The sequence below is a fragment of the Phascolarctos cinereus genome, unplaced genomic scaffold (genome assembly GCF_003287225.1).
Source record: "Phascolarctos cinereus isolate Bilbo 61053 unplaced genomic scaffold, phaCin_HiC Scaffold_2;HRSCAF=192, whole genome shotgun sequence".
NCBI lineage: Eukaryota > Metazoa > Chordata > Mammalia > Diprotodontia > Phascolarctidae > Phascolarctos > Phascolarctos cinereus.
Window position 1 is genome coordinate 214,658,217 of NW_027555625.1, and position 15,204 is coordinate 214,673,420.

Here is a 15,204-nt window from a genome sequence, read left to right on the forward strand (position 1 = left end):
ATTCTGTCCCCTTAATAGGGCAACTAGATGGCACAATTGACAGAATGCTGAGTATGAAATCAGGAAGACTTGAGTTCAAATCTAGCCTCACACATTTTCTAGCTATGTGACTGTGGGTAAGTCACTTAATCACTGTCTGCCTCAATTTCTTCTTCTGAAAAATAGCAACAATAATAGCATCTGCCTCCCAGGGTTGTTGTATCAAATAAGATAATTTGTATAACACTTAGCACAAGTGTCTGGCATATAGGAGATGCTATATAAATGTTAACTACTATTAATACCTATCATCTCAAGATGCTTCCTGCCAATAATTTGATCACCCAGGCTCAGAGCACAGCTGTGACAGTGATGAGGATGGAATAGATGGGAACTTGGGGATTGGGGGAGGAGTGATAGATAGCGAGTGGGGCATGAGGCAGCCTATTCATCACCTTCATGCCATTTGTTTTTGGAGGTACTCAAATAACCAGGAAACACTATCTCTCCTGGGCACCCCAGCAGCCTTTGCACTAGCGTTGAATAGGCAGAGGAATAGATCAACGTATGCCCCAGATACTTAGCAAGGGAGATGGCCAATGTGTGACTGAGGAGAGGTCAGATTGCTGATAGTTCCGGGGTAAGTGAAATAGACTCTTACTTTCTACTCCTTCATACCACATTCTATACATACTGTATAGAATTATACATTACATAATTATACAATTCATAAAAGGGATCTGAAAAGGGTAGGGGAGAAGGTCCCCAGTCAGGGATAGAGCTGGATATTTCCTCAAAATTAGAGCTTGCCAAAAGTGAGATAGCCTGCCTGGAGAGGTGGGGGGTTCCCTCTCCTTAGAGGTCTTCTAGCAGAGGCTGGATGACCTTTTGTTGACTATGTTATTGCAGGGATTCCTTTTGGGGCATAAATTGGACTAGATGTCCACCTAAAATACCTTCTAACTCTCAAATTTTGTAATTCTTATCTCCCTACTAGATTGTAAGCTCTGTGAGGACAGGGATTGTATCTTTCCTATGCTTTTAATTTCCCCAGAGCCTAGCACAGTACTCTGCTTATCAGAGACCTTTAATAAATGTTTGTCAGATGAATAAATGAATGACTCCATTGTTTTCCAGGAGTGTGTCACCATGGGAAGTACCTGTGTCAAGTATGATTATCCCTACTTTGTTGTTGTTCAGTTGTGTCCGACTCTCTGTGACCCTATTTGAGGTTTTCTTGGCAAAGAAACTGGAGTGGTTTTCCATTTCCTTCTTCAGCTCATTTTACAGATGAGGAAACTGAGGCAAACAGGGTAAAGTAACTTGCCCAGGATCACACAGCTAGTAAGCTAGTAAGTGTCTGAGACTGGATTTGAAATCAGGAAAATGAATCTAGACAATTTGTCTAAGATCACCCTTGGAAGAGCAGGGTCTCAAATCCATTTCTTTTAAATCCTATTCCATTGCTCTTTTCACTGCATCCTGACCTATCAGATAATATAATAACCTTTAGATGATTCACATCCTGATGATTATCATAAGCTACAAGCAACAGGTTTTATTATGAGCTGTATCTGAGTGAAATGTTCTGATGGCCTCTGCAGATTAGCAGTCACCCTGCACAAGGAAGGCTGCAGTTTGCAATTGTGAGATTAATGGGAATGAACTTAGAATATATTTTTGCTTAGCACTGTTTCTTTCTCTGGTGTGCTCTGCTCTCTGTTTTCAGCATTCAGCATTTCCACTGGGATTCAAAAATGACAGACCACAGGGATCACACTCACTAATTGTTTCTGATGTGGCTGTGGCTTATGAAGAAAAATAACATCCACGCATAGCCAGACTGTCAGTCCCACTGACATCCTAGGCAGATGGGAACCATTTCCCATCAAACCCTTCAACTTGGCCCAACAAAACAAGAAATTCACTAGAAACCAACATCTTCCCCGTTAAGGTTCCAGTGGGTCTTGCTTTTATGTAACAGATGTGCTCCTGAAAGAGACTGTGGAAATTAGGTCCTGTTTTAAGCAAATGCTCTGGAGCACTTGTATCATGAGAGTGATCTAGGGTCTACTCCCCTTTGTAAAGTGAATAACCAACCCCAGTTTGCCAATTTTAAATGATTAGTTTAGCACATGTTTCATTTTCTTTTCCTTCTTCCTAGGACCAGCAGAAGATGCTGATTGTTGATTGATTTATGTTTTTGGAGCAGTTCCCAATGGATGTCTGAGCTAAATATTCTCTTCCTGTAACCCAGTCAATGGTGTTTGGAGAAGAGGCTGAAGGTACCAATTTGGTTTTGTGCAAGATTGTTACTTGAACTGCTCTCTTGGTATGCTGGGGATAGCATGACTATCCTGGGTTGTCTTTGATTCACTAACATGTGGCAGCAATACCCACTGTGTAGAGCTATTGAAGAATAACACCATTTCTCAGTCATGGTACCCATCCTGGTATCAAAAGAAATTGATGGGTAGCCCTGGGTCATATACATCTGTCCAGGAAGGTACCTGGAAAGAGAAATAGTGCTGGATATTAGCTAGTTCCTCTGTTGGATAAAAATGTTCTCTTGTGCATTGTTCATTCTAATGATGCAATGGAGAGGAAGGCACATTTACTGCATCCACAACTCATTTCCTGGTTAAGTGTTTAAAGTCCTTTGGTTTTAAGTTTACCTCAGTCCAATTTGTGAGCTCTCTCAGGAGCAAAATACGTGGTGGATATGCTCTCTCCTTCCTCCCCTCTTGTCTTACAAGACTCATATCAGGAACCAACTTCTGCATATGACCTTTTCTGGTCCAGCTGTTAGTGCCTTTCTCCCCAAGGGTTACTGTGTATATATATATGTGTGTGTGTGTGTGTGTGTGTGTGTGTGTGTGTGTGTGTATTGCTTTATGTATTGGGAAGAAAACATGTCTGTGAATATATGTGTATATATAAGGTAAATAAATTATGTGTCATATTTAATGTGAATACATATATAGAGAATATACATATGATATAATTTTATATAATATGCACAGATATGCATTTAGATGTAATAATATGTAATATACATATATATACATACACACACACATATATATAATATACATGTTTTCTTCTTGTTCTTTGAAAACAGGGATTGTTTTATTTTTGTCTTTTTAGTTCTAATACTGAACACTGTGCCTGGTACATAGTCATCTCACATCCTAGTGGCTTGATAATAATAATACAAGCTAATATTTATGTAGCACTTTAGAGTTTGCAAAGAGCTTTACACATAATATCTCCTTTTATCCTCAATAACAACTCTGGAAAGTAGGTGGCACAAGGTTTTTTTTTTGTTTGTTTGTTTTTGACAAACTGAGGCAGACAGCATTTAAGTGACTTACCTGGCTGGTAAATGTCTGAGGCTAGATTTGAACTCAGCTCTCCCTGATTCCACCTCTATCACTCTATCTAGGAGAAGCAGAATCCTGGAAAGTCTCAGGGAGACATCTGTATCTTCTTAAGGACATGGCCAGTTTACTTAAGGCAAGGATGGGAAGACTACTTGTCAGGAATATTGTGGAAGGGATTCCTATTCAGGTACAGTCTGGTGTAGGAGTCAAAGGAGTTGAGTGCGAATACTGCATATGAGACATGCTACCTCTGTGACCTTGGACTCATCATTTAATCTCTTTAGGTCTCAATTCCTCACCTGTCAAATGAGGGAACTTGACAAGATGCCCTTTAAGGTATCTTCTAGCCCTAAATCTATGATCCTTTGACCTCTGAGGAGCTTTCAACTGACATTCTGTAGTATTCTTTATAGAGTGTAGGAGACGTGTTGGCATAGAAGCTAAGTCTACTTATTCCTGGTTTTCCATTGTAAGCTCCTTGAGGATAGGAGCTGTTTGTTTTTTTGTCTTCAGATCCATTAGTGCTTACCATGGTGGCTGGAAATAGGAAGAAGTTAGTAAATTTTATTGAATTGAATAGAATTAAATCCCTAAAAGCTAGGTAGTGAGTTCCTCATCACCGAAGGTGTTCAAGCAAAGGCTGAATGAGCATTTGCCAGGAATGTCATGTTTCAGGTAGGGGATTAGACTAGAGCCCCTCTAAGGCTTCTCCCAGCTCTGAGTTTCTGTAGTTCAGTGAATTTAGGAATCTTCTAATCTTTTCTTAACTGAGACTCTATGTTGTGCCAAGCATATTTGACAGAGGTGTTTGATTTCTCCTCTGACGAGTGAAAAAAATTTAAATTTCACAAAACAGGAGAAGGAAAAACAAAGCACAGCCATAGGGGAATCGATTTTGATTCTGTGCCCCAACATAGGAACTGATACCAAATACTGCAGGTCTTCCCAACCTTGCTAATTGTTCTAGGCTGAGTTTAAGCTCCTTTAGATGACCAAAGGAGCTTTTTGATAGGATTCATGTTAGGTAAATGTTCTGAGGGGAAATTAGGCAATTATAATAGCTGACTTTTAGCTAGCACTTTAAGGTTTGCAAGGGTGTGCCTGCCAAGAAGGCCATGTTGCCATCATTACATCTTTTCCTTGGAGCATTCTTCTTTTCCAAGTGATCAAGGAGTCTTGCTATAATCTCCTGGTATAATCTAACGTGTCACATGACATTCTGATGTTTTGGGGCTTCCACAACGAATGTTAGCTCATTTGCCTCATTAATTATTGTGGTAGAGTAGAAAGAATGTTGGATTTGTAGTTAGAAGAGCTGGGTCTAAACCTTGGTTCTTCTACTCAATACCTGCGTGATCCTGGGCAAATCAGTTAACCAATTTAGATCTTTAGTTTCTCTCTCTAAAATGAAGTTGGACTATATCATATCATATCACACCACATCATATATCATATACCTGTCACATCATATCATATCATATCACATCACATCACATCATATATCATATATCTGTCATATCATATCATACCATATCAATCACATAATATATCAGATATCTGTCGTATCATATCATATCGTATCGTATCATATCATATCATATCATATCATATCATATCATATCATATCATATTGCCTCTTGTCCCTTCGAGCTCTAAATCTATGATCTTATATGAAATGAGATCATATGGAAATTAATCATTATTGCCTAGCCTCCATTGCATAATTGTAATAGGGCCCCAAACTTCTGTCCTAGGAGAAAAAGGTAGGGGAAGGGAATAAGCATTTAAGTAGCACTTACTATGTTCCAACTGGGCTAAGTACTTTTTACAAATATTATTTTATTTGATAATAGAAATGTTCCTTGTTTGGGGTCCAAAACTACTCACAGTAATGGTCATGAACCCCACCCATTGAATCTTTCCCATTAGACTAATCCAAATTTATGACACGACCTTGTATCATAGTGATAACAAAATTAATTTGCCTTAGAATCATGTGCTGTTAATAGATTAACCTTAACCCTAACCCTAAATGCCTCTGACTCTAACCTTAACCCTAGATGCACGTTGTTAATAGGTTAACAGTACATGCTGTCTATACTTGTGGTCTGAGGCAAACCACCTGTCCTCCTCCTAGTGCCCAAGGGATGGAAAATTGTGAATTTAGCTTGGTCTCCATGTTTCTGGCTCTGACCAGGAACGATCTAGGAAATTGGGACACAGTGAATTAATAATTTATCCTTGAAAGATGCTGGATCACTAAGGGATCAGTAATCAATTACTGACTTACCAGCTGTTGATGGGATGAGGTTTGTGCATGGTCTTTCTTTCCTCTTTAGATTATAAGCTCCTTGAGGCCAAGGATTAACTTTCTTTTTTCATATGTGTGTCCTAAGTCTTAGGAGAGTGCCTAGCACGGGTAGGCACTTAATAAATGTTTATTGACTGACTTTTTAGAAGAGCATGACTACGTGGGCCCCAAGTCAGGTTTGAGGACAAAAACCCTTATCTGGCTAGTGACTGCTAACTCTGCTATCAAAAATCTGTACTGTAAGAAGAAAGGCAAACCCTCAACGTCTTAAACGTCTCTGGATACAGTGTGTCCTGGCTTAAGGAGAAATGTCTGAGCTCCAGCAGACATTTTCTTTCCTTGTATCCTAGATTTTTCCCTGCTTTCAGGACCCAAGTGTGCATAAGGGCAAATCATTGTACCTCTCATTGTACCTCTCAAGTATACATTAATAACTGCTATGACAATAACCTCTATTGGTCATCTAATGATGAAATAGAGAGCCAGGCTTAAATCAGAATTAAAGCTCACACTAATTGATTTGCTGCCATGTGTGAATGAAGGCTAGTAATTCCCTTGTTTTCTCTTTCCTACCTCCAGTTAGATGATACAGTGGATAAAGCATTGGACTTAGAATCGGGAAGTCATGAGTTCAAATTCAGCCTCAGACACTTACTAGCCATAGGATCCTGGGCAAATCACTTGACCTCTCTGTGCCTTAGCTTCTTTATCTGTAAAAACTAGACAATAATAGCACCTACTTCTCACAGTGATTGTGAGGATCAAATGAGATAGTGTTTGTAAAATGCTTTGCCAATTCTAAAGCACTATGTAAATGCTAGCTATTATTATTAAAACTTAGCTCAAGCATCATCTTCTACATGAAGCCTTTTTTAGTCTCCCTACCTGCTAATGACTTCCTTCTCAAGGTTACTGTGCATCTGTTTTGCAACTATTTTGTGTAAATTTTTATAGGGGCTTGTTGTTTCCCTCATTAAAATATAAGTTCTTTAAGGGCAGGGACTGGTTTTGGTTGTCTTGTATCTCAGTGCCTAGCATAGTACCTGGGACCATAGCAGGTGCTTGATAAAAGTTTAATTTATTGATTGAAGTGGGAGGCACAATCTTTCCTCCTTCTCTTCAGATGGACGATGATCCAAGGTTTGGGTATGTGGGTGTGTGTGGGGTGTGGGGGTGAGGAATGCAGTTTAATGAATTACTTGTCCCTTGTTCATCTCTTGGCTGGTTTTTCCACAGGACAAAAGCCAAGGGACCTGGAACAGCTTCAACCACAGAGGTTGTATTTTGGTGATGAAAAGAACACTGATGTTAGTGGGCAGGAGACCCTCCTTCTTCTTCAAGTGCTGCTTTTGCAACCCTTGGGAATCTGATGCTTTGTGCACCTACACAGGTGGACCTAATGGTAATGAAATCCATAACCTGACAGATTCTCTGACAAGCCCTGACAGGCTCTTGGCTTTGTCCTCCTTGAGTGTTTGTACCATTGACCATTCATACCATTCGAGTCAATTCAACATTTGTTTGTTCAATGGTTGTTATATTCAAGGGTTTGTCCCGTGCTAAGCCTGGACAAGACACAAAGGTGAAAAGCCTGAGGGTTTCAAGAAAACCAATACCTGTTAGAAGAAAAGGAGTTGGAGGGACCAAGTATAGTGACTGGTACCCCAGCCATAGAGTAGTTGGTCTATGCTTCTTTGGTTCTCAATGACATTCTACATGTATACTATCCTAGGGGAAATGCATTCTTCATAAGTTTGGGAGGAGGGGCAGTGATCCAAGGCTAATTCAAAGTGTCTATTTACAGCTCACATCCTGAAATGGCTCTTTGCCCTCAATTTTCTAATCCCCAGTATGTCACCAGCGGAAATGTTGCCAGATAAAGGGGGGGGAAGACCCCATTGCACATAGTACAGTGTATTCCTCATAAAACAAAGGCTTTGAAAGTTCCATTTTACTGATGGAATTAAAATAGCCAAAAATGAGTCTAACTTTTGCAAGCAAATGAATGCTCCTCAGTTAATTATTCCCGGACCATCATCTGAAGTAATCTTTCGTCTGATGATTCTGAAGGAAGCAAAAAAGGTACAGTATGTTATGTTCTCTGAGGAGGACAGTCCAGTCTTGTAGGGTTAGGAGGTCTTATTGTGGGCAGTTATGATACTGTATTATTTTTATGCTGAAAAAAAGACTCTTTAACCTCACAGATCAGAACAACTTGACCCATCACATAATACCATTGCTAGAGCAAAAGGGCACCAAATGGTTTTTTTAATATAGCAAAGAAACTTTTTCTCTCTATAGGAAGGGAAGGAAGATAGAAGTAGTTAAATAGGGAAGCTGAAGGGAGACCACTGAATTGAAACTCAACTGAAACTCTTTGGTAAAAGTGGGGTAGGGGAGAAAGGGAGGCAGGGAGACACAAACCACACACAAAAATTTCCTTATGTTTGGTTTGGGGCTTTTCCTTTCATTCACATTTAAACGTCTGGATGGGACCCAGGGTCGGGGAGGAAAAACTCATCCAAACATCCTATGAAAGATCATGCCTGCAGGATTACAAGTAGGGTCAAATACTGGAAAGGATGAGACTCTTCAGAGGACAGCTTGTTCTTAGGAGATCTCCAGAAAGGTTACTAAAACAGGAGAATTTTTGTTAAGAACCTAAGCATTTAACATTTTAGCTATCCATTGTCTATGCTTATCTCTAAGTAAGCTCTATAAAATGCTTTTTTTTTCAGTATTGTTTGAGGAGTATGAATGGAGAGGCAATTTGAACAAAGTGTGCACCATCCCTGTGTAGTTACAGATGCCAGATTGCCTAGAAATCACAAAGGTTTTGGCCAGTAATAATGATGGTCCTTCCAGAGAATCCCAGAATTTTAGAGTCATAAGAGATCCTAGAGGCCATCTATTCCAACTGACTGCAAATGTCACCTACAAATGCTTAAGATCTCTAGTTCTTTTCAAAACTCAAGTACTACGTCCTCCATAATTCCCTTCCTGCTACTACTTTCCTCCAACAAATTACATTTATTTTGTTTCACTTAAATGTTTATGTGTTATCTTCTCGGATAGAATGTGAGCCCCTTGAGGGCTACCTGGATTCATAATGCCTAGCAAAATACCTGTCAGATTGTAAGCAATTAATAAATGCTTGTTGATTGACTGGTTGTTCACTCTTTGCTTGAAGACCTCTGTGGACAAGAAGCCATTTTCTCTTGAGGCAAAGCATTCCATTTTTGGACAGCTCCAATTGTTAGAAAATTTTTCCTTGTATCAAACCCAAATCTGCCTTTCTCTATCTTCCCCCATTGCTTTTCATAATGTTTTCTCAAGCAAAGCAGAAAAGGTCTTTATTCCTGTGACAGCTATCATGTCCTATGTTCCCCTTTTACCCCTACATCCATGACCAAACCTTCTCCTCTTCAAGCTAAACATCCCCAGTTCCTTCAACTTATCTTAATCGCGTGAGCGTGAGGTTCTTGACCATTTTATTCTTTTGTTTCAGATGTGTCCTATCTTATCAGTAGCCTTCCCAAAAAGTGGAGCCCAGAAATGAGCACAATATTCCATATGTGGGTTGTCCAGGACAGAGTACATAGGGATTATACATCATGTGCTCTGGACACTATACCTCTTTTTTTAAAAACAAATTCATTTTCAGTTATGACGTTCTGTCTCTTAAAGCAAGTAGTCTAAGATGATATTACCTTCTTTTGGCTACCATAACACAGTGCTGACTCACATTAAAACACTTTCTTTTTCTCCTTAAAAGCCCTATGAAATGTCTCTAAATCATCTACACTGATGCAATGGCACCATTGCTTGCAATATATTTTACTAGGTTCTCAGGGATTTTTTCCATTAAGTACTGACATTCTCCTTTCTGAGAACTGGTCTCCCCTTTCCTCCTTCTTGGGAAGGCTAACTTTGTGATGGTCACACTACACACACCTGAGGAAAATTGGCTTATACTGTCAAGGGCATGCACATCTTCCCTCTGTCTCATTGGTATTGAGAGAAATGATTATTAATAACCAATGATTCAGAGAGGTCCAGATTTGCCCCCCTTGTCTAAAGTCCTGATTTTAAAAGTTCAGTCTTTTGAATGACATTGCTGATAATGCCACTGGACTAACTTTCTTGTTCAAGACCCTACCCTGGTGGAAGCTCCTGGACCTGCTCAGGCTTGGGTGGGGTATACCTTCTTTGAATAGACAGCCCAAAACTGAGGATAGTCTGAGTATGTAGTTTCTCTGTCCAAGGGTGACATGATCTCACTCTCATTTTTAATATAGCCCACTTCCTATTTTGTTAACCCATCCGATGCTGCTCCTCTTCCAAAAGAACATATGTAAACTCTGAATCTGCCTGCCATGATTGTCTTTGGTCTAAGAGAACTGGCCAAAGGATCATTGTTTTATTAATGGTGTGCTGGCCTTATTAATAAAATTATCGAATTGCCCAGAAACTATGTCTCTCAAACCTTTTTAGTTGTGTCAGTATGTAGCAAGATTGCCAGGGTATTTACAATTGCCTGATTCTGATAAGCTGTTCTCCCTAATATCACAAATGCAGGTCTCAAGGCTTCCATGTCCAACATTCTCTTCCCATGGATTTTTATTCCTACCCTTCTTTGGAAGGGCCAGTTAGTGCTAATGGCTTCTCCATTGTGTACTTTCAGTATTCTGCCAGAAAGGGTGACTGCCAGCTCTTGAACTTTCTTCTCTTTTCGAGGTTTCCCTGTCCAGGACAGAGACTTAAATAGAAAAGACTTTTTTCACCAGAAGTTTCTCTGCGTCCTGGTAAACATTTTCTCCTGGATTTCTAAGTTCATAGAATTTGTGAACATGGCTGTTGGTTGGGCTCTCTCCTTATATTATTGTGACTCCAGGCTCTGGTTGTTACAATATAAAGAGCTCTGAATGTCCAAACAGAAGAATTCATATTTGGTCTTAGGAATGAAAAGGAATAAGCATTTATTAAGTGCCTACTATATGTCAGGCGTTGTGCTAAGCACTGTACAAACATTATCTCATTTGATCAGGAGAATGATTTGGTCAGACTGGTGCTTTTGTAAAATCACTTTGGCAATTGAGTGAAGGATGGATTGGAGCAGAGAAAGACTTGTGTCAGGAAGAACAATTAGGAGGCTATTGGAATTCTACAAGTATAGGTGAGAGGTGATGAAGGCCTGAAAAATTTGGTAATTGTATTTCAGTATAATAGGTTTCCTTTGTAATCCTATGTATTTTGTTTTGTACATTTAAAACATTATTCTGAAAGGGTGCCATAGGCTTCACTAGACTTTCAAAGTGTTTTAGGATACAAAAAGTCTAAGAGCCCCCATTTTCAGGTATTCAGTAGTAGGCTATAGACCCCCTTCTCAGAAATATTTTTAAATGTGTAAAATAAAATACATAGGATTATAAAGAAAACCAAAGGTTAGTGAAAATGAAGATGTAGTCCTTCCTCCTCCCATATTCAAAGACCCCTTGGAATTCCTCCACAGGCCCTTTACGGCATCCCTGGGCCCCAGATTAAGAACCCCTGCTATAGAACGACAAGGGCTGAATGGGTAGTTTCTATTGCTTAGGGAGGACTGTTAGACCTAGGACTCTCAAGTATACTTTTAGGGTCATGGACCACAGTCTCGGAGCTGTTTTCTCAGAAGTGCAGCTGAAGTTAGTCTCTAGTACAGACTCATCTGTACTAGTAAAATGGTACTATACAAGGAAAGGTACTAATCTCAGACATGGCACACAGGATGCTTGGGTAAAGGAAACACATATGGAACACTCCCTAGCTTCTCTAGACCTGTCATGGCAATGGTCAGTATACCAGGTGGGATAGACACAGACATACCCTTGTTAGTGAACATTCCTAGGAAATCCAGACAGTGGAGCTGCAGCATTGCCCAAACCTGGAGAATTACTTGGGCTTGTCTCTTGTTCTCTAAGCAAGCAAGTTTGCTTAAAGACAGTGAAGTCGGGGACAGTCTAACTAGGCACCAGCAATAATAACGATCCCTTGATGAATGTTGCCTTTTCCAGTTGCAGAAATATGAGTATAATTGTAGTCAGAAGGGTTAGAACTGGAAGGGATTTTCAAGGTCGTCCAGTCTAACTTTATATTTTACAGACAGTGGAACGGAGGTCCCAAAGGGTGACATTACTCGCCTGGAGTCTCCCATGTAAGATGTGGCAAAGCTAGGGTTTGGACTTGGGCCAAGGGCTCCAAATTCAGTGATCTTTTCCTTATAGATTATGTTTTTATGTTGTTGTTGCTGAGTCATTTCAATTGTGTCTGACTCCTTGTGACCTCATTTTGGGTTTTTTTGGGCAAAGATACCATAATGGTTTGCCATTTGCTTCTCTATCTCATTTTATAGATGAGAAAACTGAGGCAAACAGGGTTCAGCGGCTTGCGTAGGGTGATGCAGCTAGTAAGTGTCTGAGGTTGGATTTGCACTCAGGTCTTCCTGATTCTGGGCTCATCAAATGTCACCTAGTTTACCTACTATGTATTTTTACCAGATGCTTATTGCTGCAGGCCTTCTCTAATAGTACGAACAGGCTTAATGACCTCTGAGGTTCTTTCCAGCCTTAAAAATAACAACAACGATGACTACAGAGAGCTCCCGATAAAGAACTTTCTCTATCAGTGCAGGGCAGCACCTTCTCTGCAACACATGCACACACACACTTTTTGCTATTTATTTATCTACTTGTTTATTTATTCATTCACTCATTTATTCATTTATTCATTCATTCACTCATTCATTTATTTATTTGTCTATCTATTTATCTATTTATTTGTTCATTTATTCATTTATTTATTTGTTGGAGGCAATTGGGGTTCAGTAACTTACCCAGGGTCACACAGCTAGTAAGTGTCATGTGTCTGAGGTCAAATTTGAACTCGGGTCCTCCTGACTCTAAGGCCAGAGCTCTATCTAGTGCCCCATGCAACTTATAGTCTTTTTTTTTTTTTTGGTTGGGCATGGGGGTTAAGTGATTTGTCCAGGGTCACACAGCTAGTAAGTGTTATGTGTCTGAGGCCAGGCAACTTACAGTCTTAAAACAGGAGTTCTTAACCCTAAGGGATTGGCGGATAGATTTCAAGGGGTCTGTGAACTTGGATAGGAAAAAAATTAAATCTTTATTTTTGTTAACCTCTAAATGAAACTTAGCATTTCCTTCAATTATTCAAAAACATTATTCTGAGAAGGGATCCATGGGCTTCACCAGACTGCTGAAGGCATCCATGACACAAACAAGGTCAAGAATCCCTATCTAAGAGAGTTACCTACAACAGCGACTTTCCCAGGACCACACAGCCAGTAGGCATCAAAGGTGAGGCTTGAACTCAGGTCTTCCTGGCTCTGAGGTCAGCTTTCTGTAGGCCTTTCCAGATCAAGGGTGACTATAATTCAACAAGGTTTTTTTTTTTGTTAGAATCTCTAATTCTAGGATCCTCCACAATTGGAGCTCCAATCCACATTTCCAGCCTTGTTTCACATCACTCCTGTTCTTGCACTCTGTGTTCCAGCCAAACTGGAATACTAGCTGTTCCCTGAACTTGACATGTAATGTCCTCCCACCTCTGGGCATTTGCATAGGCAGTAGGCCTAGGAATGTACTCACTTTGCATCCCTACTTGTCAAAATCATTTCCCCTTTCCCAGGCTCAGCCCACATGCTGCTGGAAGTGATAGCCCTCACTGACAGAGCTGTCTCTCTGTCTCTCTGTCTCTGTCTCTGTCTCTGTCTCTGTCTCTCTCTCTCACTCTGTCTCTCTGTCTCTCTCTGTCTCTCTCTCTCTCTCTGTCTCTCTGTCTCTCTCTCTGTCTCTGTCTCTCTGTCCCTGTCTCTCTCTCTCTCCTTTTGTTTTCCCAGAGTACTTTGGGCTTCCTCTCTTAGCTCCTTTTGTACTCTGCCTCATATTATACTTAACTGCAGAGTTAATAGAATGCTCCAAGAGGATATAAAGTCCTTGAGGAGTTATATTTTATCTTTATATCCTACCGCAGTAGGCATTTAATATAGATTTGTTGAACTAAATGGAATGTATTTTTTATTTTATTTTAAATTTATGGAATAAAATAAGTGTTTCCATAAATAGTATAATTAAAAAGAGATGATTGCACATGAAACTGCAAATCTATTATATGCAACTTGCTATTCCTTTGAAATGTAAAGAAAATATAAAAGTCTACAAATCTCCAAATTTCTTCCCTTCCCATCTAATCCCTTCTGTTGTTTGTGTTTCCCAAACATAATCCTGGTTTCAGAGTGTTCCTCCTGAAAAGAAGGGCTAGAGTTAAATTTGGAGGTGCCTCTCCACTGATCTCTGTCTGGCTCCGGCCATGTTGGCCATCCCAGGGCTCACAACCCAGAGCCCCTGGCTCATTCAGAGGCCAAACTTAGTTTAGTTTCCCCCACCTTGGAAATGTCAGTATTTGACTCAGTTTGCTCTTTTAAGGTGGGGGGGTAGATGGAGGTGCCAGTCTCCAGTGCCCTGTAAGCCCTCAGAAGTAGAATACATCAAATATAGGAAAGGTTTTATTTCCACAACCAAAAGGTAGAAGGGACAGTGACTGAGAATACCAGCAAAGGGGAAGGTCTAGCCTTTCTTTTCCACATCATGACCCTGGGCCTCACTGCTCCTTCATTCTGACGCTTCCTTTCCATTCCTTGCATTCAGGTTGGTTGATCTCTCCTCTCCACCCTCCTGTGCCCTATGCCCCCAAGCTCTCTTGCTCCCGCCACCGGTTTAATGTGACAGTCTGGTAGCTTATTAGTTCCCTCCAGGGTTCAAGTAGATGTGGTGCTCTTCAGCACAAGACTCTTACCAGATTTGTATGTAGTTAGGTGTTTTCATCTTGTCTGGACTACTATTGTTTCCAAGGGTTTACAATGTGCTAATTTTCTACCTATGTTTTTTCTCCATGGATAAATAGATAAATGACGCCCTCATATGGAGGCAGCTCTCTTTTTGCACGTGCATCTTGGGAGTGTCCATGCGCAAGAAGGAGCTGACCTGACTCATGTAAATAATACGTAATGACAATGATAATAATAATAACTAACATTTATGCAAGGTGTCCCAAAAGTCTGGAGCTATTAAATCTTTGGGTTGGACTAGCTGTGTAACCCTAGTAAAATCATTTAACCTTCCTGTACTTCTGTTTCCCCATCTGTAAAATGAGGATGATAATAATAGCACCTATCTACCAAGGTTGTTGTGAAGATAGAATGAGATAATACATGTAAAGTGCTTTGCAAATCTTAAAGCATGACACAAGGTGACTTATAACAATCCTGGGAGGTCGGTGCTTTTATTGTCCCCATTTTGTGGATGGGGAGACTAAGGTACAGGGAGATTTAAATGACTTGCCCAGAAACACACAGTTAGAAAGTATGTGAGTCGGGATTTGACCTTGGGTCTTCCTGACTCCAAGTGTGACACTCTATCCACTGCACCACCCTATTTGTTTCATATTCATTACAAAGAAGACCAGATGGTTGCC